General features: G+C 38.4%; 1 pseudogene; it reads left to right on the top strand.

Moving 5' to 3' along the window:
- The first annotated feature begins 331 nt into the window (after positions 1-331).
- On the top strand, positions 332-25,816 carry LOC149815989 (structural maintenance of chromosomes protein 4-like; annotated as a pseudogene).
- The last annotated feature ends 1,362 nt before the right edge of the window (positions 25,817-27,178 follow it).

Raw genomic sequence — 27,178 nt, 5'->3', positions numbered from 1 at the left:
ATGGACCCAAAATGGATCCAGACTTTGAGAGATATGGGGATCGTTCTTCAAGGTAAAGATCTTTTCTTCTCTATTAAGTAGAGAGCAGTTGAACCAAGAATCCTCAATCTTCGTTTTGGAATAGTGGGATTGTGGAGCTTCATACCCTCGTATAAGAGACCTAAAATAAATCAAGTTCAGAGGCGGGAGCCACTGAAACTCGAAAAAAAGACACCAACACAAGCAACATGCGCACATTAGAATTATCAAAACCTAAAAAAAAATGCAAAAATAAGAAAAAATCAACATAAATTAAAATTGAATCTCACCTTGGGCTAGCAATTGCCTGACGATGCAGGATGATAGAACCTACGAACCTGTTGCGGGAAGCGATTTTATTATTACAAGAGTTGCGTTTAGGGAAAATTCTTCAAAGTACTACATAAATGATCGCGGAAGCAATTTTACCGAAGTTACTCGGAAACTCAAGGGAAAAGGAGTCGACCTTGACAATAATCGCTTCTTGATTCTTCAGGTCGGCATTATTGTTGTTTTGAACTGCGGCGCCTTAGTACCATCGTGTTCTAAACTTCCTTGATGGTTGTTTTTTAGGGTGAAGTAGAACAGATCTCTCTGATGAAGCCTAAAGCCCAAGGGCCTCATGATGAAGGATTCTTGGAATACCTGGAGGATATCATTGGTACTAACCAATATGTTGAAAAAATTGAAGCAGCAAGCAAAATGTGAGTAGTTGGCACCATGTGATCCCTTTACAACTCTTTGGTCGGTGCGTTTTATATGAAGATTAGTTGTAACCATCTGAAATGAATGGGCATTTGTGGTTGGAATGAACAAACTTACGTGCTTGCTTTACAACTTCCACTTAAAAAGTCACACCAAGAAGAAAGGCTGACATAATCTTGCTTCTTGAATCTCTTAATGACAAGAGGTCCTGTGTTGTGCAAATGGTCAAGTTGGCTGAGAAAGAAAGAGACAGCTTATAGGTTTTCTCAGATTCACGTCTTTGCATTGAACGTCTCTTATAAGCATGAAATAAACATTCTTAACTTTTTCTTTTGCATGGTTCTACGATGCATAATGCCAAAAATGAGGCCGAGGCTTTTATGTTGAAGGAGTTGACACACTTGAAATGGCAGAAGGCAACCAAGTTGGCTTCTGAGGATGCCTCTTCTCGTGTTGTCGATTGGCAAGCAAATGTTCATAGCCTCGAAGAAAATTTAAAGGAAGAAAGGTGTATATTGCATCACCTAAGACATAATGCCAATTTACTCTCTTTTGGAAACTAAGGGAATCGTTTTTGCTTTTCAGGGAAAAGTTCAATCAAAACATTAAATCATTGAAAGAACTCGAAGCAATTCATGATAAGTCCTTGAAGCGTCAAGAGGTACTTATCATGGGGTAAATGATTTCTATAATGACCATTTTTGCTTATCGCATTGTTTCCTGTCCTGTGCAGTCTACTTTTATGTGCTAGAAAGTTACCTTCCTTCAAGGAATCAGTTTATAATATTTGAATATTTCTGACTACACATAGACAAAGAGTGCTAATTAAGAAACATAATAGGATATGGATGGTTGTTGTTGGTGGAAGTATCTGTCTTCCAAGAAAAAAGAGCTAACTCTACCTTTATTCAGCATTTTTAGTTCCAATGGTGCAAGGTGCATACATTTGCATCAGAACTCTAGAGGGCTTAATCATCACCATAAAGTACTAGTTGTGGTGGTTAAGGCAAATGAATTGCTGTAAGAAATGGAACCTGTAAACTTTCTATCACATGCTCTTTGTGTGGCAATCATAGGAATGGAAACTCAGTATATAATATATGTTACAAGAGCTTATATGTTCACTCATTTCACAGGGCTTGAATGTTGGACTTTGATTTTTCATTGGCTTTAGTCTTCATGACAACCTTCTGTCTATTTTGTGGCTGAAGATGTGGATTTGGTGTAATATCCATTTGCATGTGGCAGTGGTTTTTATTTCTAGAGTTTGCTTATACTTCGATTTAATTGGTGTTTTTTTTTTCGTTTTTGTTTCACTTAGTCATTTCTTGTAGTTTGTCTTTTCTTTTAGCTGTGAGGCCAATCTTTTAACTTGACAAGTGAATATGCAAATGATGCTTTATGTATATTATTTGACAAAACATGCTTGCTTTTGGCGTAACTAAAAACCTGAGAAATTTATCTCTGGACTTGATTACTTCTCATTTATTTCTAGTGATTGCTCCTTCATCTCATATATCTCTTTGCAATAACTATGAAGTTAAACACGTGTTTCACTTTGGGTTGGTATCCATTTTTCTCCTTTTCCAAATTTTAGAGTCTGTTTGATTCTGTTATATATAGACTTTTTAAAATCTTGTATTCATCTTTTGATGCATGCCCATGTTTCCGTGGTGCGTTTGAAGTTACTGGTCTTTATGAATGCAGTATACGTTTGTGATTAATGTATTGTACTGTTTCTGGTACTGACAAATAAATATTATCCAGGCTTGATGATTACTAACTTTCCTTGTTTAGGAATTCGACAATGACTTGAGAACTTGTAAAGAAGAATTTAAAGAGTTCGAAAGGCAAGATATGAAGTACAGGGAAGATTTAAAGCACATGAAACAAAAAATCAAGAAATTAGAGGATAAGTTAGAAAAAGTATTCATCTATCAGTAGGTGTTCCTTGATGTTAGAATGATAACACAAATGTGTGTGTGACCTTCCTTTGTTGTTTGTGCCAAAGGATTCATCTAAAATTGATGAGATACAGAAAGAGACTGGAGAATCAAACCTACTGATTCCAAAGCATGAGGAGGAAATACCCCAGCTCCAGCAGCTTTTGTTGGAAGAAGAAAAGACTCGAGGAGATAAAGGAGATGTCAAAAGGTGCTTTTGTTCATTTCAGTTATCAGAATTTGTTTCATGCAGAACAAAAATTATTGTTTAAAATTGCTTTCTTTCATATTTTCTGCCATTCTTGCATTTCTTGGTTCATATGCCCAAATATATCATTAAATATCCAGCTTGTTAATTCAGTAATCTCATTTGGACAACCTCACCTAAAATATGTATTGTAATTTTAATAGGATATTCTATTTTAATCTTGGGATTTGCCTTAATCGTTCTCTTCTCTTGCTTAGTCTCCATGGTCATGACCTGCACCCTGCACATTCATCCCGATGCCATCACGTCTTCATTACAAGATTATTAGAGGGCCCAAGTCTTCACCAATGCTAGGCACATCTTGTTTCACCTCCCGTGCCTCTATAAGGGAGATGTATGAAATGAAGTGAGGATCTTCCACAAAAGTACTTAGATCTGCAAGAGAGAGTGTCTAGAGAGACACTTGAACATAACCCTTAAAAAGGATATAATGGGAAAAAAAATAAAAATAATCTTTATTGAAATGATAAAATGCTTAAGAAGCATTGAGTGAGTTTACAAGAGGGGACACATCCCTTTATATACAAGTGAGAAAGGAGAGCTCTTAAAGAGCTCTCCTTGTAACCGTTGGACTAGTCCAATGGTTATAAATGTAACCGTTGGACTAGTGCAATGGTTACTTTATTAGTTAAGTTTCAAGTGGAACTTAACTAGTTAAAGTTGTTTAGTTCTATTAGAACTAAACACTAAAAACCTAAAAAGAAAATAGGAAAAAATACAGAAAAAATAAAGAATAAAAATACATAAATATATATAATAATGATATTATTATTATTATATATTTCATTTTAACACTCCCCCTCAAACTTATGGTACAATGAGCGAAAGGTTGTCTAAGAGGAAGTGAAATCCGGGAGCAGCGAGAGGCTTTGTAAAGAAGTCCGCTAACTGATATTCTGAAGTAACATATGGCAGATCAATTGTCCCATGTAGATATTCCTCTTTGACATAGTGACAATCCATTTAAATATATTTTGTGTGTTCGTGAAATGTTTTGTTGCTTGCAATGTAGATCACACTCTTGTTGTCACAGCAGATTCGTGAAACTTTTGTTGCTTCAGCTCCCATGTTAGCAAGCAGACGTCAGAGCCAAACTACTTTCATGGTTGTGGTTGCCATGGCTCAGTATTCGGCTTCGGTGGATAAGAGAGAGACCTTTTGCTGCTTTTTGCACCTCCACAAGATTAAATATTCACCTAAGAAGACACAGAAACCAGTGGTTGAGTGTCTGTTATTGGGATCATCTCCCCAATCAGCATCAATATATGCAATTAAATCAAGAGAGGAAGACAAGAAAAGTCCTCATGAAAAAAATGACTGGATGTATCTGATAATACGGATGACTGCTCCCATGTGAACATAGGTGAGAGCATGTTGGAACTGGTTTGTTGTGTGAACAACATGTGCTATGTCTGGTCTGGTAATGGATAGATAGGAAAGTGCCCCAACAAATTGTCTGTAAGGAGTAGGATCTTCAAGAAGTTCTCCATCATCAATCTTCATTTTAACATTGACAACTTCTGGAGTGTCTACTTTCTTATCATCTGTAATTCTAGACTGAGAAACAATGTCAAAAGCAAATTTAGTCTGAGATAATAAATATCCCCTAGGAGAATAGGCGACTTCAATGCCTAAAAAGTATCTCAATAAACCTAAATCAGTCATTTCAAAGTGAGATTTGAGAAATGTTTTGATGTTTTCAACTCCCTCTTTATCGCTTCCGGTGATGATCATATCATCCACGTATAGAAAAAACACAATAATTTCTGCATCCAAATTCTTAATAAACAAAGCAGTGTCAGTAAAAAAGAATTAAAAACCAATATCAAGCATAACACGACTAAACCTATCATACCAAGCTTTTTGTGCTTATTTAAGGATATAAAGAGTTTTTTCTAAGCGAAGAATTTTACCCTTAGGAATACTAAGACCTGTAGGGGCTTCCATGTACACTTCTTCAACTAGGTTTCCATTTAAAAATATATTTTTGACATTCATCTGAAATATGGACAATTTCTTGATGGAAGCTAAGGCAATTAAGGTTCTGACTATTGTCATACAAACAATAGAGGCAAATGTTTCTTCATAATCAATGTCATATTTTTGGGCATAACTTTTGGCTACTAATCGGGCTTTATATCTTTCAAGAGTGCCATTACTCTTGGTTTTAACCTTATAAACTCATCGACATCCTATAAGTTTCTTACCTAGAGGAAGGTCTTGAATAGTCCATGTAGAAGCCTCTTCAAGTGCATCTAACTCAGCTTTCATGGTTTCTATTCATTTGATATCATTTTTGGCTTGAGAGTACGAAGATGGTTCCTCATATGAGTAAATTAATGCAATGACTGCTCTATATGTAAGTGAGAAGGATTTGTATGACACAAATTTTCCTGGAGGCCTCGAGACTTGGGATGACCTTCTTGTTGGAATGTCGGAATATCTTTCAAGTGCACATGAAAGATTAGGTTCTCTTCGTCTGGAATAATGTATACTTGTGTCTCTATGGACCTCTTCATTGTCAACATTATGATCAAGATCAATAATACCTTGATCATTATCAAATCTATAGTCAAGATCATATTCATCAAATTTAGATGTCAAATCTAACAAAAAGAGTACCCAGTAACTTTCTTTGGTTTTTCAAAATCAAAGACATTTTCTTTTTCGAAAAATGAGACATTTCTTGGTACATATAATCTATCATTCTTGAAGTCAAAACACCTATAACCTTTTTTATTTTCTGAATATCCTAAAAAGGCACAGGGAATTGCACGAGGAGAAAGTTTATCATTTTCGTCTGTAAATATAAAACACTTGCATCCAAATACTCTAAGTCTAGAGTAATCTGGAGAAAGGTTCACAAGTTTTTCGATTGGAATTATATTTTACAAAGAAGAGGATAGCATTCAATTAATCAAATGTTAGATTTTGGCTATATGTGGATGACCAAGTCTTTTGTGCCATAACTCCAACTCGATTTTCTGAATGTTATAACAAAAAGCATTTTTTGGCATTTCCAAAAAATCCATATAATAGAGTCCTCCTTTTCTATGGCCTTCCCCAATCAGCTTTTCTAACTGGTGATCCTGTACCCAACAACCATGAGAAGAAAATGAAATATTGCAACCATGGTCAAATATTTAAGAAACGGATAAGAGATTCAAATTTAATTTGAGAATATATCTAACTTCTAGGATAAAAAATTTCTCAATTTTATGGATTTTTTCAAAATTTTCTATTCCTTCTATTTCTAGAGAAGTTCCATCAATTGTAAATACTTTTGACATATTTGTTTTATTTTTAACACATTCGGATAAACTTTTATTATTTGGAGTCATATGGAATGAAGCACCAGAGTCAAGAAGACAAGGGAAGTTACCTGGATCGGAAAAAGATGAAGCCGCTACCTCAGTCAAAGCTTTAGATGAAGAGGAAGCTCCTTTGATGAGTGGTTGGAGAATCTCCATTAGCTGAGCTATAGAAACTAGTGCATCTTGATCTTTGGGCTTCGATCCATCAATGGCAACTCTCTTTTCTCTGAGTTCTTTAAGCTTGGGACGCTGAGGCCTGTAGTATCCTGGTTCATGACAATGATGGCAAATAACCTTTTTCTTGTCATAGTCACCACTTTGTCGGTTAAAGTGAGGTGGTCTGTACGAACGTACATGATTACTTGGTCTAGATACTGCTAGAATGGAATCATCTTTGTACTTTGGAGTATCCTTCTTTATTATGTTTTTCTCCATAGTTAGTTTCTCTATAGTATTGACAATAGAGGAAACTTTTCCCCGATGAAGAAGAGTTGATTTAGTCAACTCGAATTTCGGTCTTAGACCGTTTATAAATTGTTAAAAATGCTCCATATCAAGTTGCCTTTGACAGAGCTCAATGTCCTCAATACAATGCCATTTTGGCTCTAAAAGATCCAATTCTCCCCAAAGTTCGGACAATTCATTGTAATACTCTTGTATGGTTTTGTCACTTTGGGTCATAGACCTAACTTTTTCTTGAAGATTGCACACATGTGCAATATCTTTGAGCGAATACATATTTTTGAGGTATTCTCAAGCCTTATCAGCATGCTCAAACTGAGCAAGCCTAGAGCATTTTTTTATGTCAACGCTATTGATTAGCCATGACATGATTTTTGCATGCCCTATCTGCCATTCTTTCCAACTTTTTTCATAGTTGGCCAAAACTTTGCTTTTCTCTCCTTCGGCTAGGAGAACTTCTTTATCACCTTCCATTTTGGTGAGGACTAGTTTAGGTTCCGAATCGAAACCATCTACTATTCCCCAAAGCCTCTTTCCCCATATGTGGTGATTCATTATCGAAGCCCACATTACATAATTTGTGTCATTTAATTTCATGGGTATGACGGTGATTTTATCATGATCATCCATCTCTTACAAAGGTGATAAAAAGAAAAAAAGACAAAAAATAAGATAAAGAGAGAAGAAAAGGGAGAGTAAGAGAACGCAAACTCAATATTTTGTTGCAATGAATCTTCCTTTCTTCAAAAAGAACTTTAGGAGCCTCAACCAAGGTGATGAAACACCTTTGTAATCTTGGCACAGAAAACAAGGCAAAAAATCTTCACGATATAGGGTGAACCTTACTATGATACCATGAAATGAAGTGAGTATCTTCCACAAAAGTACTTAGATCCGCAAGAGAGAGTGTCTAGAGAGACACTTGAACATAACCCTTAAAAAGGGTATAATGGGGAAAAAGAAATAAAATTAATCTTTATTGAAATGATAAAATGCTTACGAAGCATTGAGTGAGTTTACAAGAGGGGATGCACCCCTTTATATACAAGTGAGAAAGGAGAGCTCTTAAGGAGCTCTCCTTGTAACCATTGGACTAGTGGAACAATTACTTTATTAGTTAAGTTCCAAGTGGAACTTAACTAGTTAAAGTTGTTCAGTTCTATTAGAACTAGACACTAAAAACCTAAAAAGAAAATAGGAAAAAATACAGGCAAAATAAAGAATAAAAATACATAATATATATATATATATATATTACATTTTAACAATGTATTCACTGTGAATCACAACCAACCAAAAATTGTATAACTCCACAAAAAAAAAAGAATTACATCTATTTTTTTTTTGCAATCTCCCTTCAGGAGAGAAGGAAAAGGAAAGACTTGCAAGATTCAAGAATATGTGCCTAGCATTGGTGAACATGGACATGGGCCATTTCAAAACCAACTAAAAATTGTACTACAACTCCATCAAATAAAATAATAAGTGAAGGAGGAACTACATCAATTTTTTTTGGCAATAATTTGTCCTTTGGGTGTAGGGTTTTGGTTACAAATTACTCTTTGATGGTTAAACTTACTTTTTCAACATGACAGATGTCTACATGGTATATATATATGTTAAAACCTATGTCACATGGGTGTGGGTACGGGTGCGACACGGGTGCGGAGCAATTTCAAAAATTTTGGACACGGGAGGCAGTGATAAATGTGCAAGGGTTGCTAGGTCGTCGCCCAGAAGCGACGCGTCACACCGGCGCCCGGGTGTGGTGTCAAATAGGCAAGGGTTCCCTCACTTTGTTGGACGGGTGGGGGTAAAGAAGTTAGTCCAAGACCATAAAATTAGGTTAGCCACTTGGAATATAGGGTCTTTAACTGGTAAGTTGGTAGAGTTAGTAGATGTTATGTGTAGGAGAAATATTGATATTTTATGTCTTCAAGAGACCAAATGGGTAGGTGAGAAAGCTAAAGTGATAGAACCTTGGGGATATAAGATTTGGTATACAGGAATAAATAGGAATAGGAATGGAGTAGGGATTGTTATGAGTCGTCAGTTTATAGATAATGTAGTTGAGGTCCGTAGGAAGGGTGATAGAATTTTACTTATTAAATTAGTATTAGGTACAGATATTATTAATATTATTAGTGTTTATGCACCTCAAGTAGGTTTAGATGATTCCATTAAGCATCAATTTTGGGAAGATTTAGATGGAGTAGTACAAGAGACATCTTATGGAGAAAAGCTTTTCATCGGCGGTGACCTTAATGGACATGTAGGCATTAGTAGGGATGGATTTGAGAATATCCATGGAGGCTATGGTATAGGAGAAAGAAATGAAAGTGGAGAAAGGATTTTAGATTTTTGTTTGTCCTATGATATGATCTTAGCAAACACTTGGTTTAGGAAGAGGGAGTCTCACCTAGTAACATTTAAAAGTGGGGTTAATACGAGTCAGATAGATTTTTTCCTACTTAGAAAGAGAGATAGGGGTTGTTGCATCGATTGTAAGGTTATACCAGGAGAAAGTGTAGCTACACAACATAGAGTCTTAATTTTAGATCTTAGAATTAGACAATGCCGCAAAAGGGATAGACATAGGATAGATCCTAGAATTAAGTGGTGGGCACTGAAAGGAGCTAAACAAGGAATGTTTGTAGAGCAGGTAGTTAAGGAAGTTGATTGGTGTCTCGAGGAGGATTCAGAATCAATGTGGAATAAGATAGCGGGTGGTATGAGAAAAGTAGCTAAGGAGGTATTGGGTGAGTCTAAAGGCGGTGCACCACTAGGTAAGGATACATCATGGTGGAACGAGGATGTCAAATTAGCTATTAAGGTTAAAAGAGAGTGTTATAGAAATCTAAGTAAGAGTCGTGATAATGAGAATTTGGAGAAGTATATGATAGCAAAGAAGGAAGCTAAAAAAGTTGTTCGAAACGCGAGGGCTAAGGTATATAAGGAGGTTTATGACAAGTTGGATACCAAAGAAGGCGAGAAGGATATTTATAGGCTTGCAAAGATGAGAGATAGGAAATCGAAGGATTTGGGTATGGTTAGATGTATCAAAGATGAAACGCAAAGGGTTTTAGTCAAAGATGAGGAGATTAAGGAGAGATGGAAAGATTATTTTGATAAGCTATTTAATGATAGTCATGCTCAAGATCTTGGAGACTTCTCCATTCCTTTTCATGAGATAAATCGTGACTTCATGCGCAAGATTCAAAAGAAAGAAATTGCAGAGGCTTTGAAGAAAATGAAGTCAAGAAGGGCAGTTGGCCCAGATGGTATACCTATCGAGGCTTGGAAATGCTTGGGAGAGAAAGGTTTAGAATGGTTGACAAATCTTTTTAACTTGATTTGGCGAACAAATAAGATGCCTAATGAGTGGAGGAAGAGTACTTTGGTGCCTTTATATAAGAATAAGGGTGATATACAAGATTGCACAAACTATCGTGGTATAAAACTCATGAGTCATACTATGAAACTTTGGGAGAGGGTGATTGAGTCTAGGTTGAGGAAGGTTGTCATGATATCGGAGAATCAATTTGGTTTTATGCCTGGAAGATCAACTATGGAAGCTATACATCTTCTTAGACAACTTATTGAAAGATATAGAGAGAGGAACAAAGATTTGCATATGGTTTTTATTGATTTAGAGAAGGCATACGATAGAGTACCTAGGGACGTTCTCTGGTGGACAATGATGAAGAAAGGTGTTTCTCTCAAGTACATTAGTATAATTAAAGATATGTATGAAGGAGTAGTAACCAATGTCCGCACTTGTGGAGGGGTGACAACCAATTTTCCGATAACGGTTGGGTTACATCAAGGATCTGCTTTAAGCCCTTTCCTATTTGCGATAGTGATGGATGAGCTTACGAGATCAATTCAAGAAAATGTACCGTGGTGTATGTTGTTTGCTGATGATATTGTTTTGATTGATGAGTCTAGAGCTGGGGTTAATGCTAAGTTAGAATTATGGAGACAGACATTGGAAGCTAGAGGTTTTAAGTTGAGTAAGAGTAAGACTGAATATATGGAATGTCGGTTTAGTAAGCAACGAAGTAGTGATGGGAGTGTAGTGAAGCTTGGTGAGCAAGATATACCGGTGAATGATTATTTCAAATATTTGGGATCCATCATTCAAAAGTATGGAGAAATTGATGGAGATGTAAATCATAGGATAAAGGTTGGGTGGATGAAATGGAAAAGTGCTACTGGAGTGTTGTGCGATCGTAGAATGCCATTGCGGTTGAAGGGAAAGTTTTATAGGACGACTATTAGACCCGCTTTACTATATGGTACGGAATGTTGGGCTGCCAAGAGACATCATATTCAAAAAATGAGTGTAGCTGAGATGCGGATGCTTAGATGGATGTGTGGAAATACAATAAAAGATAAGATTCGGAACGAAGAGATACGTAAGAAGGTAGGTGTTGCACCCATTGAGAATAAGATGCGAGAGAATCGTTTACGGTGGTTTGGACATATTCGGCGAAGGCCTAATGATGCTCCAGTTAGAAGGTTGGAGAAATGGGAAAATATATTAGTTAAAAGAGGTAGGGGTAGGCCTAGGAAGACTTGGATGGAGATGATAGGAAAGGATATGAATGCTTTGAACCTCACCGAGGACATGGCGTTGGATAGAAATGATTGGAGGAAAAGGATTCATGTGGAAGACCCAAAATGAATTTCTTTTTTGGTTCATATCGCTGACCCCAATTGTTTTGGGATGAAGGCGTAGTTGTTGTTGTTGTTGTTGGACACGGGAACACGACTATATATATATTTTAAATATACATATTTAAAAATATATATATAAAAGATCAGATTTTTTAGTTTTTATATGTCTTTTGCCCTAAAAATAGACAAAAATAGACTCGGTCAAAGTTGACCGAGTCCAAAATGTGGACAGACTCGACCCCGGTGCGTTGACCAAGTCTGACACTTGGTTGATCGTGTTCGTGTCTGCACTCGTGTCAGGGCGTGTCGACGCGGGTGTGTCGACCTAGCTGAGTCCGTGTGACTTAGGTTAAAACTTAAAAGCAATAAGCTTGGTGTGTTTGTGAGCAAGATTTATTGACTCATAATTGCAACAAGTACCCATTGTATGTTGGTGGCCAATTAAAATGTTGTAGTTAAGAATTTCACACTAGTTTGGTTTATAAGCAATCAAATTCTGTTGTTTAGAGATATTTAGTACAATAAAGCTTAAAGAGTGTAATATTTACATCTTCTTTCTCTCTTTTTTAAATTCGACGAGAACCTAACCCAAGTATGCCAAGAGGGCAACAGTCCTAAGTTATTATGCTGCTGTGTGTAGGGCCACTCCCACTACTCCCACCAGGTATGCATTACTTGCGCATGGTTGTTTGGTCATGCAAACTTTTTTTTTGTAAGAAAACGTGGGGGAAATGGCTCCGTACTTCTATTAAATTGTATATAAAAAAAATTAATGCAATCATTCCAAAAGGGGGAGCCAATCAGGTGGACAATGTAGTGATATAATTTAATCTTCTCAAAGATATCTCGTAGCTTTCATATGTTGATAGTTATGAATGTTACTGTTTATTTATAATATCTGGTGCTGTAGAAGAACAGTATAGAGAAAACCTAGGTTGAGATATTTATGTTCAGTGCCAGAAAATTACATAGGGAGACAGCAAGATGGACTTTATAAGTGGATGTTGCTATTAATGTCTTACTAGGTATGATTCATCTGGGTTTGATAAGGTGCAAACATATAACCATGCATGAAAGCATGATAGTTTAACACTTTTTAACTGTAGCAATCATAGTTGGATAAATTTTAATGTAATGGTTTCTACCAAATGCAGTTATTGAATTCTTTTTCTTTTGATTATTTAAGGAGAAACCACCATTATTGTTTGGAGTTTGGACATCCTGGACATGGGTCGAGAGGTGCCACATTGACCATGGCCATGTTTCATTGTTCATGGAGTAAAAATGTAACACTCTTCGGAGTGTTGCCTCCCTGCCCACCTGGAAAGTCTCTGCATTGCTTCACTCTTATGGCACGGGATGCCACCCTGGGTATCAAACTCACAATGTCCTTCCACTTGCATGCCTTAGACCAACCCACCTAGCCATGTGCAGATGATATTATCTTCATCAAATATTAGCTATTATGCTATTGCTACTTGTGATTCTTGATTTAGCCTTGTTAGGATGAATGGTGACAGACTTTTGACCAGTTCAAGCCCTAGCATTGAAAAGGTTCACATACATAATTTTTTATTGGATCATTTTTTTGTCATTAGCTTTTAACAACTTTACAATCACCAATTATTGCATTTCTGACTGCTTCCATCATCAAATTCCCAATGAATGACGTACAGAGGAAACTGAAAGGTATATAACAGAACTTACGGAAGTTCGTGCTGAATTAGAACCTTGGGAAAGACAACTCATTGAATGTAGGGGGAGACATGATGTTGCATGTGCTGAAAGTGAGCTTTTAAAAGGAAAGGTACACTGCAGATTTATTTTATGAGCTAGAGTGTAATTTAGTATCCAAATTTGTATGAATGAGTATCTATTGTTACGTATCTTTGCTTCAAAAGAATGCTTTGAAATAGGATATTTTTTGTACATTTTGCTTGGAATGATACAACAAAACTACTGTGTTCTTTTTTAAGTGGCAGATTTTGTGTTATTTCTATCATAGTTTTCATACAAGTTTGCTGAAATCTGTTTTTCTAGCATGATGTTGGTAGAATTGCTTTTAAGGATGCACAACGCCAAATGATTGAAATAGCAGATGGTATCAAAGTTAAGAATGCAGATAATCTAAAGATTCAGAAGGACATTAAGAAAAACAAGCATAAGGCATCTGAAGCTCGAAAGGAGGAACAAGTTTGTATTCACACTCTTGCTTCTGTTGTGTCTTTTATTGTTCTATATTGACTTGGTTATATTTGTGACACAAAAATTATGTTTACAGGATTTGATCAGAAAGGAAGAATCTCTTATACCTCTTGAGCAAGCTGCAAGACAAAAAGTCACAGAGCAGTTGTCAGCTTTTGGAATTAGAAAAAAGTCAAGGATCTGTTGTGAAAGCAATACTTAAAGCAAGAGAATCAAAGCAAATTGAGGAGATATTATGAACGTCTTGTTGATTTAGGTGCAATTGATGGTGAGCTTGCTATATCTGTTTGCACTTGAGTTTTGATCACCTACTGCAGCCCATAAATATTCCTTAAGACTTCTTTTTTTTCTTCAAAATCAGTCTCATCTTGACACATATTGCCATCTTTTAAGTTAAATATTCTCCCATTCCTTGCTTAGGACAAGAATAACTTCTTTTTTGTCATCTGTCAACTTTTCATTCTTATAGATAATCATGCACACATATTTGTTCCTTGACATACATTCGACTCTTTGCAGCAAAGTATGATGTTGCTATATCAACAACATGTAGTGGGCTTGACTATATTGTCATAGAGACAACTTTGGCAGCACAAGCTTGTGTTGAGTTGCTCTGCAGCAAGAATCTTGGTGTTGCAACCTTCATGATTTTGGTACTCTTGCACATTTATGTTGAAAATCTCGCTTGTTGACAGATGTATATGTGTGTGTGTGTGTAATCACATGTTGATTTTGGTATTCTCTTCTCCTTTGGACATGCCAAGCCGTGTTTCTGCTTGGTATATCTTGGCAAGTGCTTCATTAAGAGAGGTAGCGATGATCCCATGCAATATAGATGACCTAACTTGTTCAAATTTGGGTCTTAACTTGAAGAGAAAAGTGAAAAGGTGTTCTTTTTCAATTGCTTTTGCCTCATTTCAATGGTCCGACCTTCCCACATGGTTTCAAGAAAGGCCAATTTGTCCCATAGAGGGGAGAGGATCTCATAATAGTTTGTCGCACTTGTCTCAAGGTTCGGATATTCTCTTCAAGGAAGTATTGTCGTGTTAGATCCCTTTGCACAAACATACTTAGAGAAAAACCAAAGCATTGCAAGCCTTTTTAAACTTGACAATGTTGGTGGCTATTTTGAGTTCCATGTTATTTAGGAACCAAGACAATATTTGAGCGTTCTCAACTTTCTGAATCCCAATCCTCCATTTTGGCAAGATATTCTTTAAGAACCTTCTATGGTTCATCATCATTAAGCGCTCTAATTTGATCTTCATCTTTCTTTGTAAGTATGAGTTGTGACTCACGAGTAGTGTCACTCACATACCTCCAAAACTTCTTTCCTTTGATATGTTTCTCCATGGCGACGATCCACATAAGGTAGTTGGAATTGTTGAGTTTCATGGTGATCACGGTCATGTTCTTTCTCGACCATCTTTGGAGGAGAGAGATAATACTTGAAGAAGATATTTTCTTATACCGCAACCACAAGCCTTGAAAAAATGCAATAGGATCACAAGAGCCTATGGCTCTAACATCATGTAATGAAACAAGAAAGAATACAATAACAAGGCCACTAAGGGCAATCAAGAGACCAAATAATGTGCACAAGCACTAACCCAATAAGGGACAATACACGAGCCATTTGAGGGCAAATACAAAAGTAAAACACACACTCCCAATAGCCAAAAATGGACCAACATAAGAGAGCAAAACAAAATAAGATTTTATTCACTAACAATGCTCAAGAAAAACCATGTTTACAATATGGGAGGGATCCTGTATTTATAGGGAATGAAACACACAAAGGGGCTTAGCCTAACTAGCTGTTGGGCTAGTCCCAACGACGAAAAAATAAAAAATGTAAAAAAAAAACAAAAAAAGAATGTGCAAAAGTGTCCCTAATGGAAACCGCCTATTACATCAAACTGAAAAGTCCAAAATGCCTCTAATGGGCATAACCTATTACAAATATAAATAAGCAATTATATATATATATATATATATATATATATATATATATATATATATATATATATATATATATATATATATATATATACACACACACACACACTTAGTCACCTGTATTGTTAAAGGTAATTTCTCGGCAAGGGTACTTCTCCGAGATATTTTCAAAAGTTGATAAATCTAGGGAAAATCTCAACAACAACAACAACAACGCCTTCATCCCAAACAATTGGGGTCGGCGATATGAACCAAAAAGAAAATCATATTGAGTCCTCCACATGAATCCTTCTCCTCCAATCATTTCTATCCAATGTCATGTCCTCGGTGAGGTTCAAAGCATTCATATCCTTTCTTATCATCTCTATCCAAGTCTTCTTAGGTCTACTCCGACCTCTTTTAGCTAATAGATTTTCCCATTTCTCCATCCTTCTAACCGGAGCATCATTAGGCCTTCGCCGAATATGCCCAAACCATCGTAAACGATTCTCCCTCATCTTATTTTCAATGGATGCAACGCCTACCTTCTTATGTATTTCCTCATTCTGAATCTTATCCTTTAGTGTATTTCCACACATCCATCGAAGCATACGCATCTCAGTTACACTCATTTTTGAAAATGATGTCTCTTGGCAGCCCAACATTCCATACAATATAGTAAAGCGGGTCTAATTGTCGTCCTATAAAACTTCCCCTTCAACCGCAATGGCATTCTACGATCGCACAACACTCCAGTTGCACTTTTTCATTTCATCCACCCAACCTTAATCCTATAATTTACATCTCCATCAATTTCTCCATTCTTTTGAATGATAGATCCCAAATATTTGAAACAGTCATTCACCGCTATGTGTTGCTCACCAAGCTTCACTACACTCTCATCACTACTTTGTTGCTTACTAAACCGACATTCCATATATTCTGTCTTACTCTTACTCAAAGTAAAACCTCTTGCTTCCAAAGTCTGTCTCCATAATTCTAACTTAGCATTAACCTCAGCTCTAGACTCATCAATCAAAACAATATCATCAGCAAACAACATACACCATGGCACATTTTCTTGAATTGATTTCGTAAATTCATCTATCTAGGCAAAATCTCGTAAATTTAAAAAATATAAATAACAAAAAGCTAAGAAAATAATGAGTTTTGCATTAGTTTTCTTTAAAAAATATAAAGAAACATGTTTTAAAGGTTTTAAAATATAAAAAAAACAAAAAATAGGAAATGCAAACTTAAAATGAAAAAAATAAATTTTCTGAAAAAATATCATGATATTATCACAATATTGTGTTTTTTTGTGATATTTTAAAAATATCACGATATATTCTTGATATTATCAAGTACCTTGAAATAGCCGATGATATCGCGATATTTTCAAATGACAGTGGTATATACATACATATATACCTATATAATTTAACAATAACATATGGCATGAAACATATCTGATTGCAGCTATAAACTTGTCAAGAAAAAATGAAACTTTATTTTCAGTCAAATTTTCTTAGTAATAATCCGATCCACATGAAATCGCTACAAAGATTCCCTGCTATTGACACCAGTGCCAGGATTGGGGTTACCTCTCTAATGAAAAAACTCAGACAGTCAGCGTGCTGCAGTTGGTGTACGCAAGCATGTCTTGGTTATTCTTCACATTTTTGTTTTCCAGGAGAAGCAAGAACATCTGCCTAAACTGAAAGAGAAGGTCAATCCACCAGAAGGAGTTCCTCGTCTTTTTGATCTGGTCAGGGTTCAAAATGAGTAAATTAAACTTGCTTTCTATGCGACACTTGGAAACATAGTCGTTGCACAAAATCTGGATCAGGTGGATCTTCCATGTGACTCACGTTTTGTTTAGACACCATATACTGCATGCACAGAGAACAAATGTGACATATTTTGCATTCAAAGAGTATTTGGCAACACAATAAAATTTGTGAGACTTAAAACTCTTTGTTGCTTAATCATTATCTTTTGTTATTGAGGCTTTATCAAATTCATATGTTGACGTTTGAGCCTTACTGATGAAAATTTTTCATTTGAGCCTTTCTAATGGAAATTTTTAGGCTATGAGGATTGCATATGGTGAAAACAGGGAATTCAGGCGTGTGGTGACGCTAGATGGGGCACTGTTTGAAAAGTCAGGTACAATGAGTGGTGGAGGTGGGAAGCCCCGTGGTGGTAAGATGGTAACATCAATCAAGGTTAGTGTTGTTGGCGAATCCCTGAAAATCAACATTGACAGGAAGCGTACCTGAATTCACCATACTTCGTGTAGGTAATTCGACGTTCTCATCAGCCGGTCGACGCCCACAATGAGCCCAGGCCTTAGGTCGACAGTGAGCATGACCCTTTACGCAGTGTTCGAATGCGGAACAGAATTTGGCAGGAAAATGCTACGAGTCTCTCATCATCCTTGTAGCCCCTAACCCCTTATGTAATGGGAGATTAGGCAGTTACGTGAATGTGGTTATTCTACATTCATGTAACTCCCACCCACTACCCCATTACGTGGTCACTAATGTGACCCACTAGGAGGGTGTCAAACAGGGTCACATTCGTGGGTTGGACCTATAACTGATAATGTCCAACATTCTCTCACTTGACCTATTGACACCAAAAGTGTATTAAATCGAGGTGTATACCGTTATCTTAATTTAATTCTTTATGTGGGTTCACATGCTACCCTTTATCACAAGGATGAATCGTATGAGTCAAGGAAATGAACACCCCTTTATGAAATGTCATATTTTCATGTACTACGCTACAATTCACCTTCAGTGCTTAGACATGTAAAAAATTACCTTTATGAATAGGTTGGTCTCTCACCTATTCTACTGGTCCTTTAATATTGTTATTCTGCTATTCTCTCTAACCCATATGAGAGATTCTTTATGCAAAATCAACAATAACACAAAACCTTAGAAAATCAAAACATAAACACAAATGTGATCACATAATGTATTGTCATACATCAGAAGGAATTAAAAAGACCCATCCCCTTTACATGTTGGAATACAATCCCGGTGCTAGCCCTTTAGTAAGGGGATCCGCGGTCATTTCCTTCGTCCCAATTGTATCAATACATACCAGATGATTCTCAGTCCTTTCTTTAACAACAAAATACTTTAATTGCATGTGTCGACACGATGTTGAGCTCTTGTTATTATTTGAAAAGGACACGGTTGCTTCATTGTCACAAAAGATCTTTAGTGGTCTCTCAATAGAGTCCACTATGCCAAGACCCATAATGAAGTTCCTTATCCAAATGGCCTGTGACGAAGTCTCGTATAGAGCAATAAATTCTGCCTCCATGGTATGAGCAGCAGTGGTAGACTGCTTTCCACTTCTCCATGAGACATCACCACCCGCTAAAAGGAAAATGTATCCAGTAGTGGATTTTCTACTGTCAATACACCCTCCTAAGTCCGCATCAGAGTATCCAACGACCTCTAGGTGGTCAGCTTTCCTGTAGGTCAACATATAGTCTTTCGTTCCTTGTAAATAGTGCATGACCTTCTTCGCTGCCTTCCAGTGCGCAATGCCTGGATTTGACTGATATCTACCAAGTATTCCCACAGCAAATGCTATATCATGTCGAGTGCAGGTCTGCGCGTACTGTAAACTCCCAACTGCTGAAGCATATGGGACAACATCCATCTGAGTCTTCGCAATATCATCTTGAGGACAGTCCTTTAAGCTCAATTTATCCCCTTTCACTATAGGTGTTGAACTAGGAGAACAATTCTCCATCCCATATCTTTTAAGAACCTTAAGGATATAGGATTTCTGAGATAGGCCAAGGACACCCTTAGTTCTGTTACGACGGATCTCGATTTCAAGGACATAAGTGGCCTCACCCATGTCTTTCATATCGAAATGAGAGAAAAGAAAATCTTTTGTTTCATGTAAAAAACTCAAATCATTAGTTGCAAGAAGAATATCGTCAACATATAAAACCAAAATTATGAACTTACTCCCACTAGTCTTAATGTAAATACACTGATCAACAATGTTTTCAGTGAATCCAAAGTTCATTATTACCTAATTGAACTTCTTATACCACTGACGGGAGGCCTGTTTAAGTCCATAAATTGACTTATTCAATTTACAAACTAAGTTATTCGAGTCATCTATACTGAAACCTGGAGGTTGTTGCATGTATACATCTTCATCCAGATCCTCATTCAGGAAGGTAGTTTTCACATCCATCTGATGCAGCTCTAAATCAAAATGAGCTACGAGAGTCATGATTATCCTCAATGATTCCTTAGTTGAGATAGGAGAAAAAGTCTCATTATAATCAATGCCCTCTATTTGTGTGAAACCTTTTGCAACAAGCCTAGCCTTGTACCTCTCCACATGACCTTTAGAGTTTGTTTTGGTTTTATAAACCCATTTACCACCAACAGGTCTAACTCCATCAGGTCGAGGTACAAGATCTCACACTTGGTTCTTTGCCATAGAGTCAAGCTCTTCTTTCATGGCATTGATCCAATGTGTTGATCTTTCACTTTCAATGGCTTCTGCAAATGTGAAGGAATCTTCATCAATGTCTATGAAATCATTTGACTCTTGTAAATACACCACATAGTCCGAATGGATAGCAAATTTCTTAATTCTGGTGGACCTCCATACAGGTGCTACAGGTGATTCAAAATGAGCCTCTGTATCTTGTTGTTGTTGTATATCCTCATCAACAACCGGATCTAGTTGGGATTGATATTCATTGACTGGACTTTCTCTTACATTACTCGAAGAAACAATGATAGAGAAAATTGAGTCTTTATCCTTAGCAGGTGAGAAACCTGAATCCTGCATTTCCTCAAAATTAATATTTTGAGATGCATCTATCCCAACAGAACCATTTTCAAGAAATCTTGCTTTATCTGTTTCCACTATCTGTGGTGTATGAGATGGACAATAAAACCTAAAGCCTTTCGATCTTTCTGGATAACCAATAAAGAAACCACTAGTTGTTCTAGGATCAAAAACTTGTATATGTGGGTTATACAATTTAGCTTATGTTGGACATCCCCATATGTGCATATATGATAAAGAAGGTTTTCTACCTGTCCATAACTCGTAAGGAGTCTTTTGAACAGCCTTCGTAGGAACCTTATTCAGAATATGCATTATTGTCCTAAGAGCTTCACCCCACAAGGTCAAAGGGAGGTTTGAGTGATTCAACATCGCTCGAACCATTTCTTTAAGCGTACAGTTTCTTCTTTCAGCTACACCATTCTGGTAAGCACTACCAGGCATGATATACTGAGGCACAATGCCTTCCTCTTTTAGAAACCGCGCTAATGGACCTTCCTTTTGTCCCATCTCAGTGAAACGACCATAATATTCGTCACCTCTATCTGACCTGACAACCTTAATAACTTCACCGGTTTGTTTCTCTACTTCTTTCTTGAAGTCCTTAAAAACTTGAAAGACTTCTGATTTTTCAGATAATAAGTAGAGATACATATACCGTGAGTAATCGTCTATAAAGGTGACAAAATATTTTTCACCCGTATAACACGGTGAAAAAGGGCCGCAGACATCCGTATGCACTATTTCTAACTTTCCATTGCTGCGTTTGGCATCTTTCTTATATGTGTTAGACTGCTTAGCCTTTATACAGTCAACACATGACTCTATATTCGTAAAATCAAGGGATTCAAGGATTCCCTCTTTCACGAGTCTTTGAATTCTCTCTTTCGAGATATGTCCTAATCTTCGATGTCAAAGCAAATATGATTGATCATCCTTTAGGCCACGTTTATTGTCAATCATTGTGTTCTCAATGGAGTGAGATTCCTGAATTTGGAATTTGGTTCTTAATCGATACAAACCATCACTCATATATGCAGAACCTATATTCATTGAATTTTTCATAATAATAAGTTCAGATTTTTCAAATTTAAATACAAAGTCAAATTTATCAAGTTTTGAAATTGAAATTAGGTTCCGACTATAAGATGGAACATAAAAAGTATCGACCAAATCCAATATAAATCTCGACTCCAACACAATTCTGCAGGTCCCAACGCTCTTGACATGCGAACACATCTTATTTCCTGAGAAGATGCTTCTTTCATGCTCTGTTGGTTCCCTTTTATTCAGAAATGTCTGCAAAGAGTTGGCAATGTGCACCGTAGCACCAGAATCAATCCACCAACTATGCAATGGAACATGAATTAGATTGCACTCATGAGAAACGAATGACCTATTACCTTTATTTTCGAGTCACTTCTTGTACTTCAAACAGTCCACCTTCTTATGCCCCTTCTTTTTGCAGAAGAAACACTTTATAAAAGGGCCACCTAACTGGGATTTGGCTTTCGCCTGAGAGTTTGAATTCTTCCCAGTGGCTCTCTTCTGATTCTTTCTTTTGAATGAGCTTTTCTTTGGCCTCAACCTTTGTTTATCCTTATGAGAGGCCATATGTGCACTTGGCACCCTCTCACCCTTGAATCTATCATCTTCCTCAACACACTTGGCCAAGAGGTCATTAAAAGACCACTCATCATTATGTGTGTTGTAGGAGATTTTAAAGGGTCCATACTCAGTAGGTAACGAGGTTAAGATCAGATGGACTAAAAAGGAGTCAGAGATGGCGAACTTCATATCATTCAGTTGAGTCGCAATATTCCTCATTTCTAAAATGTGCTATCGGATGTGACTGTCACCAACATATTTCATAGACACTAATTTGGACATGAGCCTAGTGGCCCTTGCCTTATTAGAAGTGACGAACTGAGCCTCAATGGCTCCCAGAATTTCCTTAACAGTCCTACAATGAGGAATGGCGCCTCGAATATTCTTATCCACCCGAGATTGCAAAAGCAACAGGCTAAGTTTGTTCGAGCGCTCCCACTTCTCAGAGGCAGCCTTCTGATCGGTTGTGCTATGCTCTGTAAGAGCGGGAGGTTCGTCAATTCTAAGGGCCAGATCTAAATCCATATAGCCCAAAGTGAATAATACAATTTCTTTTCAATCAGAAAAATTTGATTCGTCTAAGATAGGGATATTACTTGAACCGTCGATATGGAAAGAACCTGATAAAATAAGGAACGAAAACGGAAAGACATTACTATTATTGCTCAGACGAGACTCGTGTTGAAAAGGTAAAAGTGAGACCCTTTATTTTCACCTTTTCTGAGACAAGCATAGTTGAGCCATTATCGTTTCACTTTGGTGAAAACGACAATACTCATAATTGCTCCGTTTCTTCAATTCTCAAGGAATTGACTTCAGTTGGTGAAACTAGTAGATCATGAATCTAGAGGCAATTCAACATTGTACCTTTGGGTATGAACATGCTTCATGGGTTGGAATACACATCCACTATCACACCCTGTGTAAATTTGGAACACAATGACCTACCTTTGGGTAGAATCGATGTTTTATAAATTCACACATAATCATAATTATGAATCTTAATACGGTCCAAAGAATCCTTAATTAACACGACTCAGATCACTTTGGTGATTACAAGAATCGATCAATCAAGATCTTTTACCGAAAATCTTATTTGTATTATGGAGCATGCCCATGCACACATTTTAATGCATGTATATTCATGACATAATATAAGTTCATACTTCAACAAATATGCATAAACTAATTGTCATGAATTTAGTTACAATTCATGCTTAAAATCATCATGCACAACTTAACCAACGCTAAATACATAAATTAACATGCATAAGTCATGCATTATTCAAAATAAATACTTTATAAAGCATGAAAAAATAACAAAAGCATACTCATATGGGTAAAACCCAGGGTTCTTAAGTAGGAACCGGTCTAAAAACACTTTGAACCAGTCTGAAAACGCCGTGAACCGATCATCTAAGGGTCCAAACCGGTTCTAAACCTTATGAACTGATACTTAATATGAACAAAAGTTCATAAAACCCTATACCAGTATGCCAAAATCCCTGTATCTCTTTATATTTATGAAAACAGGGTCTCAGCATTTCGGAACTAGTGAAAAACTGGAAAGAACCGGTCAAAAAAGGCTCTGAACCGTTCCGAAAGGGGTCAGATCAGGTTCCTGATCCGATTCAGTCTTAATAGTGTTCAGATCCTGCTTTCATGGATCTGACCCGGTTTAAATGGGATCCGGGTCTTACCCGACCCATACTTGATACGGGTCGGACCCGGCCTGAACAGAACCCGGGTTAGACCCGGTCCGAAACTAACCCGGGTTAGACCCGGTCTGAAACAGACCCGGGTCGGACCCGGTCCAAAACGGACCCCGGGTTAGACCCGGTCCGAAGCAGAACCGGGTTAGACCCAGTCCAAACGGACGCGGGGTTAGACCCGGTCCTAAATGGACCCCGGGTTCGACCCGACTCTTAATGGGTCTGGATCAGACCCGGTCCAAAATAGATCCAGATCAAACCCTGCCCAAAAGAGACCCAATTCTTTTCGGATCTAACCCAGACCTGGTGACATTATGGGTTCGGCTCAGATCCAAAAATTAATAGCAGACCCGATCCATCCAAAATGGGTTTGGATCGGGTCTGTTATCGGGTCTTCAATCGGGACCCGATCCGGTCCCCTGATAGAAATGAAATAGAAACCCGATGGGTTTCTGTTTGCATTTTCAGGGAAACCGAAAAAGGTTTCCGCCCTTTTCGGTTCCACGGTGACCCACGTCGCCGTAACGGCGATCGAGGCTGGTTGCCACCTGCGTCACCCCACGGTGACGCCGATCCAGCGACCTGCGTCACCCCACGGTGACGCCGATCCGGCGACCGTCCTCCCGTTAAAAGACGTCGCCCCACGGCAACGATTCGCGGCTTTGTCGTCCGATGGCTGAAGACCGACACCGCCTGCCGGTCCGGCAACAGCCCCGACGGTGTCACCAAGGCTGCCGCCGACCAACGGCTGCCCTTGCCGGCAAATCGCCCCACGGCGAAACCCCCCCCCCCCCCCCGGCGACAGGTAAGAGTTATAATTTTTTTTTTGTCGCCGGAGTAAACCGTAAACCGGCGATGAGGTTGGGCAACCTAGGCGCCGGCAAGGTCGTTGTTGTTACCTGCAGCTCACTACAAAAGCCCCCTGCCCGAAACCCCTGATTCGATGCATTGCCAGACGGACGCCGGCAATCAGGCAACTTTTCCTCCGGCGTGTCTCCGACGACGTTGTAGGTATAAAACCCAGATACCTTATGTCGCCGGCGATCAAATTGATGCAACGACAAAACCCCTGCAACCCGACAGCTACAGGGGATTTCAGGCGATGGCTCCAGCAACCATCCCGGCAACAGCGGATCCTCCCTGCAGCCCGACGGCCACAGGTATATGTCGATCCTCCTTTCTTTTCTTTTATAAGGATTTGATCTGCCGCTTACCGGTGGTTATCGCCCCACGGTGACTCCACCGACGTCTAAAACGCCGAAACGCCCTACACGGCCACGCGCAGCGGAAATGCGTGGGTTGTGGGCCCATAACCCAATGTTGGCAAATCCCTGAAAAATCAACATTGACAGGAAGCGTACCTGAATTCGCCATACTTCGTGTAGGTAATTCGGCGTTCTCCTCAGCCGGTCGACGCCCACAATGAGCCCAGGCCTTAGGTCGACGGTGAGCAAGACCCTTTCCGCAGTGTCCGAATGCGGAACAGAATTTGGCAGGAAAATGCTACGAGTCTCTCATCATCCTTGTAGCCCCTAACCCCTTATGTAATGGGAGATTAGGCAGTTACGTGAATGTGGTTATTCCACATTCACTTAACTCCCACCCACTACCCCATTACGTGACCCACTAGGAGGGTGTCAAACAGGGTCACATTCGTGGGTTGGACCCATAACTGATAATGTCCAACAAGTGTTTCTGCTGGAGCTGTTGGAAGTGCTGAGAAGGAACTTGCTGAGCTGGTGGAACAGCTTGTCGTTCTACGTCAAAAGATTAGTGCTGCTGTGAAGCGCTATCAGTCTTCAGAAAAAGAGTTAGCTAATCTAGAAATGCACCTAGCAAAGACACGGATGGAGGTGATTCTATCAGTATCATCACTCAGTCCTTTAAATTTAGTCTGCTTATCTCATTAAACAGTTTCTTATGACTTCACTTACTAAATTGGCTAAGAGCTCTTTCATGAATGTGTTTTCCAAGCAGATAGAAGCTCTGAACGCCAGGCATTTTGATATAGAGAAGCAGCTTTCTTCTCTAAAGAATGAGTCAGTTCCTAAAAAAGACGAAGTCACCAGACTGCACTGTGTATGGATGGCCCTTCAGATTGTAACATCTAGATTGTAACATCGTGTCCCTTACCTCGGGACACACCACTCTCACCTCCCCTCTTCCTGGTCGTGTCTCTGCCAGCGACATGCCATGCTCACTGCAGTGTGTTCGACACCTATCCAGACACGCCACTGAGTCCTTTGTAGCAGCAGCCTACTGTTGCTGCTACAACAACCTACTCGTGGCATCAGATCCAACCTAGACCCTAACCGTGCAAGTGTGGTTTCTTTTCAAGTTATGATTCGCGCTCCGCAAGGCTAGAACTGCAGGACCAACCCCTATGAGAATCGGGTCCTCACATTTGATATCAGAGCACCATTCTTGTGAGAGATGTCGACCAACAGATTGCTCGGTCAATGCAGCAAGGGCCCACACCCTTCCTACTCAGGTACGATAAGACACATTTTTTAGTTATAATTTATTTTTTTTGCATTGTATTTTATTGTGCGGAGTGTTAGATCAGATCTAACGCTAATCTAACTCGAATTTGGAGGATTCAAATTCGTTTCTCATGCCTATGACATTTTTGGGTATCCAAAGAGCCGGATAATAGTCTTTGTAGACGTGTGGCTGAATTCTTTCCCAGCCTGCAGTATTTTGGTATAACCTAGGCACTTTTTAGGCGTGTCTGACCAACCTAGGTAGTCGACCGTTGTTTCAGTACATGTTTGTCCCCACGCCTACCTGCCCATTTGTGGGGGCATAGTGCTGCCAGTACCATTAACGTAACTCTTTCATCATATTACAAGTCTAGTCAGCAAGGGCCCACACCCTTCTTGTTTCTGTAACCCTAAAAACTTGTGATATGATGGGCAGAAAAGATGTACGGTGAACTCTGCACCGCTTTCTAAGCGAGATCTACTCAGTTTGATAAGCAACTCGCCAAGTTGGCCAATGACATAGTTATACTCAATGAAAAGTTGGATGAGCGATTGCAATGGCTTCTCATGCATATGGATGAACACGATAACGATCGAGACAATCAGAAGAGTGATTGTGGTATGAAGAATGTCGTGATTGTTCCCCATGGTTGGTAGCTTCTATTACCGTTGTTCACATGTTTATGATCAAGGAAATTGTGGGTATAGATATCCAGATGATTGTCCCCTACTTGCTCTTCATCTCCTATGAGATTGAGATTCCCTTTATCTAAGAGATCCTGAATAATGTGTTGAGAGTAATACATCTCTCAGTATCATGTCCCACGAACCAATGGAGCTTGCAGAATTTGGAAGGATCCTTCCCTTAAATTAGAGGGTTAGGAACCTTTGAAAATTTTATCGTTTGGGTCTTCAGCAAAGATTTTATAACTTCAGTGAGAGACTGATAGAATCAGGTGAACTTGGTCTCGTGTCCAATTAGGATTTCAATTTGAAC

This window comes from Nuphar pumila, chromosome 15 (genome assembly GCF_984573655.1).
Source record: "Nuphar pumila chromosome 15, dmNupPumi1.hap1.1, whole genome shotgun sequence".
NCBI classification, from domain to species: domain Eukaryota; kingdom Viridiplantae; phylum Streptophyta; class Magnoliopsida; order Nymphaeales; family Nymphaeaceae; genus Nuphar; species Nuphar pumila.
Note: the sequence above shows the minus strand (reverse complement) of the source record. Positions and strands in the feature narration are given on the sequence as shown.